This window comes from Limulus polyphemus, unplaced genomic scaffold, assembly GCF_000517525.1.
Source record: "Limulus polyphemus unplaced genomic scaffold, Limulus_polyphemus-2.1.2 Scaffold4962, whole genome shotgun sequence".
NCBI lineage: Eukaryota > Metazoa > Arthropoda > Merostomata > Xiphosura > Limulidae > Limulus > Limulus polyphemus.
In genome coordinates this window covers 51,044-56,959 of record NW_013670572.1, presented here as the reverse complement: position 1 = coordinate 56,959, position 5,916 = coordinate 51,044, and positions in this window count along the sequence as shown.

Genomic DNA, 5,916 nt, shown 5'->3' with positions numbered 1-5,916 from the left:
TACAATTACAAATAAACTACAATAACAAATAAACTACAGTTACAAATAAACTACAATTACAAATAAACTACAATAACAAATAAACTACAGTTACAAATAAACTACAGTTACAAATAAACTACGATTACAAATAAACTACAATAACAAATAAACTACGTTACAAATAAACTACGATTACAAATAAACTACAGTTACAAATAAACTACAGTTACAAATAAACTACAATTACAAATAAACTACCAGTTACAAATAAACTACGATTACAAATAAACTACGATTACAAATAAACTACAGTTACAAATAGAGTACAGTTACAAATAGAGTACAGTTACAAATAGAGTACAGTTACAAATAAACTACAGTTACAAATAAACTACGATTACAAATAAACTACAATAACAAATAAACTACAGTTACAAGAGGGCTGTTGTTGTTCTTAGATTGCTCTTGTCCATTGTTAATTATGAGAGGGGAAATTCCCTCAGATGCGATCTAACTTAGAGCACGGACGAATCAGGTGTGTGATTATTTTGTTTGTTTTTGAACTTCGCGCAAAGCTACACGAGGGCTATCTAGATGGATATTCACTAGATTTAGAATGAAGTACTGAGAGCAACTGTTTTTACCGTTGGTTCTTTGGGTAGGCCTAATCTCAAAAAGATAGAGTGACGCGTTTGTTAATTTTTGGATTTATGGATCTTATTATTAAATCCTCCTTGGTTTTTCTAATGTAAGACGTTCTAATCCCGATAAATGATACCGCAGGTTTTTGAATGTTCAAAAAATTAATGATGGTTTGTGCTTGTTCTCTAGGTTTCCACCTGTTCCATCTTCGTACGATATGTCAGAGGAAAGGCAATCTGTTCGATAAATTTGTGTTGTTATTATTGCATTTCTTAGTTAACAAGCTACTTAGTTCTTTACCTGGTTTTGATACAAACTTTACGTTGATATTTAAGTTATATTTGTTTGAAAATGTTATTCCAAATTCTGACTACATTTTCAGTGATAACGGAGAAAGTTACATAGCGTACATAACATACGTTTTAAAGGTCACGATCAGGCTTATCTGTTCTATCTTGGATATGTTTTACCTTATCTTAGATGCTGTTTTTTTCTTTCAAGTTTATCTGGAGAATTACAGATGGCGCTTGCGTTGCTATAAGTTTTGTTGGTAATAATGATTGTGCAATAAATGGTCAGTATGGTTGTCGTTTCGATAAGCTCTGGTAATGAATGAATTTTTACTTTTGATTAAGAAAGGAAGTAAAACTTTCTCTCCCTTCTCTTTTTGTCTCTTTAAATTTAAACTCATGTTTATTCTCCTTCAAACCGTTGTTCGACAATCATCTAAAGATTCCAGCTCAATCTGGTGAAGCGTAGTGTATTTATTTAAATACTTCCAATAAACTCGAACTCAGTAACCTTCTTTTATATATTTTTTCCATACACCGTAATCCTCAATTTTCAAGATAGTCTTGAGAGTGGAGCAAGAGTGTGAAAATGGATGAATATTTGACATAACGACAAGATAGAACCTTGAGAGTGGAGCACGAGTGTGAAAATGGATGCATATTTGATATAATGACAAGATAGAGCCTTGAGAGTGGAGCACGAGTGTGAAAATGGAAAAATATTCGATATAATGACAAGGTAGAACCTTGAGAGTGGAGCACGAGTGGGAAAATGGAAACATATTTGATATAATGACAAGATAGAGCCTTGAGAGTGGAGCACGAGTGTGAAAAAGGAAATATTTGATATAATGACAAGATAGAGCCTTGAGAGTGGAGCACGAGTGTGAAAAAGGAAAATATTTGATATAATGACAAGATAGAGCCTTGAGAGTGGAGCACGAGTGGGAAAATGGATGAATATTTGATATAACGATTAAAGTTTACAAATCACTAATGATGGAGAGGAAAAAGTAGTGTCAGTGTTACTACTGAATATATCCGTAAGGAAGTATTGTTACTACTGACTATATCCGTAGGGAAGTATTGTTTATACTGACTATATCCGTAAGGAAGTATTGTTACTACTGACTATATCCGTAGGGAAGTATTGTTACTACTGACTATATCCGTAAGGAAGTATTGTTCTTACTGACTATATCCATAGGGAAGTATTGTTTCTACTGACTATATCCACAAGGAAGTATTGTTACTACTGAGTATATCCGCAAGGAAGTATTGTTACTACTGACTATATCCATAGGGAAGTATTGTTTCTACTGACTATATCCATAGGGAAGTATTGTTTCTACTGACTATATCCGCAAGGAAGTATTGTTTCTACTGACTATATCCGTAGGGAAGTATTGTTACTACTGACTATATCCGCAAGGAAGTATTGTTACTACTGACTATATCCGTAGGGAAGTGTTGTTTCTACTGACTATATCCGCAAGGAAGTATTGTTACTACTGACTATATCCGTAGGGAAGTATTGTTACTACTGACTATATCCGTAAGGAAGTATTGTTCTTACTGACTATATCCGCAAGGAAGTATTGTTTCTACTGACTATATCCGCAAGGAAGTATTGTTACTACTGACTATATCCGTAGGGAAGTATTGTTTATACTGACTATATCCGCAAGGAAGTATTGTTACTACTGACTATATCCGTAGGGAAGTATTGTTCTTACTGACTATATCCGTAGGGAAGTGTTTCATGATAAGTTTCAGAATGTAAAACTTCCTTTGTTAGTGTTGTTTGTTGGACTGATTGTTGTCAGATGTAAGAAAAATAAATGACTACGCATGTCACAAAAAATATTTTCTTTTCGTCAGTAGAAATAACAGAAATATAAGAAATAGGCCTCACCCCTGAGGCTTGCTGATGCCCTCGAAATGGATCCAGACTCCCTTTTCTAAACTGTATGCACCTCCCCCCTAACACCCCTAATAACTTTTCTTAACCTGCGGCTTTAGTAACAGGGACAGCGGTAAATCTACAGATTAACAACGCTAAAATCAGGGGTTTGATTCCTCTCGGTGGACACAGCAAATAGGGCGATGTGGCTTTGCCATAAAGAGCATACACCATCTGATAAGGCTTCACTTAGTTGCCTAACTGTTAGTTCTGAGCGTGTCGAGCACGTGTTGTATGTACTGGTGTTGTTCCACGTGTGTGTTATATCATTATATTCAGAACCACATGTAAGCATTTTTGTATATTTCTTCTCTATCTGAGTCCACCTGAATTTGATAAAAGAAATAGTGGCTGTCTCTGTGTGTTGTGATCTTAATAATTACACGAGACCGTTATTTTGTAATAACATAATTTTATTCTGAAACAAACGATAAAAACAGTAGTTTTTCTACGTTTTATCTAAGGAAATAAAACAAACAAAAACAAGTGACAGAAACTAAAACAGAAACCTAGTTAAGAAATCACGGTATTGAATAAATTGTATTTCTCTAGCTTGAAATACCAGAAGTGAGATCACTTTTTATTCATCACTTGAGTGGTGACAGGTCATTTTCGGTATTCGTTATAAATAATTATTTAATTCATTGATTCTGCAAAATGTATGGTCAGTTTCACGAGACAACGTTTCTTAATTTTAAACACATTTAACAGAATAGAATTTTGATCTGGATATGTTTTCTAAATCCTCCTATGTGTTGGTGACATAATAACCACTGCTATAAACATTTTACCTACACCTCCTCTAGCGGGGATAAGAATGTGAGTTTCATGAAATATTTTACCAATAAAATTATTTCCATTTTAACAACAGACGAACACCTACCTGTAAAGTCAAAACATATCAGAAGATGATTTAAAAAAAAAATACCCCAAAATTAAATTAATATAATATTTAACCTAATCTCAAATTTAATTTGTTTAATATTAAATCTCAAGAAGTTTCGATTTTCAGAAATGTAAAGAAAAAAAGTTCGTAATAACTTTAACAAATGATCGTTGTATAAATATTTATATAAATAGGCCTAACTCTATGACTAATCGATAAACACGAGTGCAGAATTACACAAACGTTATACTCGACCATTTTAGGGCTGGGAAGAGTTTAAAACTTAACGGCGTTTCGTACAGAAACGCATGCAATTAAAAACAGTTTAAGAAAGCAGTATTGAACTAGTAATGATGAAGAACACGAGAATAGAAGTTTAGAAATTATTTTACGTTTAATCCGTATTACAGTTTGAAACGTAACGTGCATATTGAACGAAAGAAGCCATAGCAACCCAATTACGTGCGTGTATTCCTACGAACCAGAAAATGTATGTGATATATATACATAGGACAGTCAGTATAATATGTAACAGAGTAATAAGATAATAAAGAAGAAGAAGAATATACTCGTGACTAATGCAACATCTTATCCATATTGTCTTAGAAGACAGCTAGCTTTTTAACCAACCAAGTATTTAAAGAATGTTTCAGATGACTTGATTGGCTGAGGAGCTGTCAATCATCAGTTTACCGTGTTTTTTTTTCCCCAATAAAGAACAATCCTTATAGTAGCCAGTGTGGGCGTAGCTCTTTAGGAATTAGTATGCCGAGTTCTGCATCAAAGGGTCCAAGTTTCAAGCCTCGATATCAAGAATTTGGATCCAAGGTTCGAGCCGCAATATTCCACTTAGCATTCTCTAACTTTCAACTGTGGGAACGTTATTATGAGCATAGTGAATGCCGCTATTCGACTAGGTATAGTTGCGTAGGTGGCGTGTGCTGCTGACTGTTTGTCCCCCTCCCCCTCTGGTCAGCAGTTTTTAATTTGGTATCGTGATACCCGAACTCTAGGCACCCTGACCAATTGTCGAATAAAGTGTTGTTCAGGTTACAAATAACAGACACTTTACAGCGTCCACGAGTCTTCTCCAGTTTTAATTGTATGGATATATATATATATATATACACTACAGATACCTTACAGCGTCCACGAGTCTTCTCCAGTTTTAATTGTATGGATATATACACCACAGATACCTTACAGCGTCCACGAGTCTTCTCCAGTTTTAATTGTATGGATATATACACTACAGATACCTTACAGCGTCCACGAGTCTTCTCCAGTTTTAATTGTATGGATATATATACACTACAGATACCTTACAGCGTCCACGAGTCTTCTCCAGTTTTAATTGTATGGATATACATATACACTACAGACACCTTACAGCGTCCACGAGTCTTCTCCAGTTTTAATTGTATGGATATACATATACACTACAGACGCTATAACAAATAACACGTTCTGTAATTTCCTGCGACGCCACAGTTTCAAGGAAGGAAACACGTGATATTCCCTCAAGCTATTTGTCCAAATACATACTGATTCTTTTTTTAACGACGTGTTTACATGACTGCTTTATATTTTATTTTTAAAAGAAGGAATTATTGTGTTTAGAACTAAGCATACGTTTTAACGTTCCTAGTTTTTTAGACCCGGGGTTCTCGAAATTATTTGAACTCGGACGAACCTTTTATAAAACTGGAAAATTTGCGATCAGGTCCGGTCAGAGGTTCAAAGTGGCTCGGGCCACTTCTATCTTTTGAGGCCACTGGCTATAAAAAAAACAAAAAATGACGACACACGAAAACAGAATAAGGCAAACATTAGCCCTAAAAGAAAAGTCAAACATAATTTTAATATTTAATTTACATGTATAATTTGCAGCTCTAAGTTGAGATTGTGTGTGTGTGTCACATTTTGTTCTGATTGGGAGACACATAAAAACAAGTCGCGAAACTTAACACATGCAAAATAATAACAAGTGACTAAATTTGAGGCCCACTTTCAGCTTAAGGCCCGGGCCAAATGGTCATCCTAGCCGCCCCCTAATTGGCCCTACTTACCCCCCCCCCCCTTCCAGAAAAAATAAAAGAGAGATTGGCTAAATTTCTTGCAAGGATGATATCGTTCTAAACAAATAATTTATT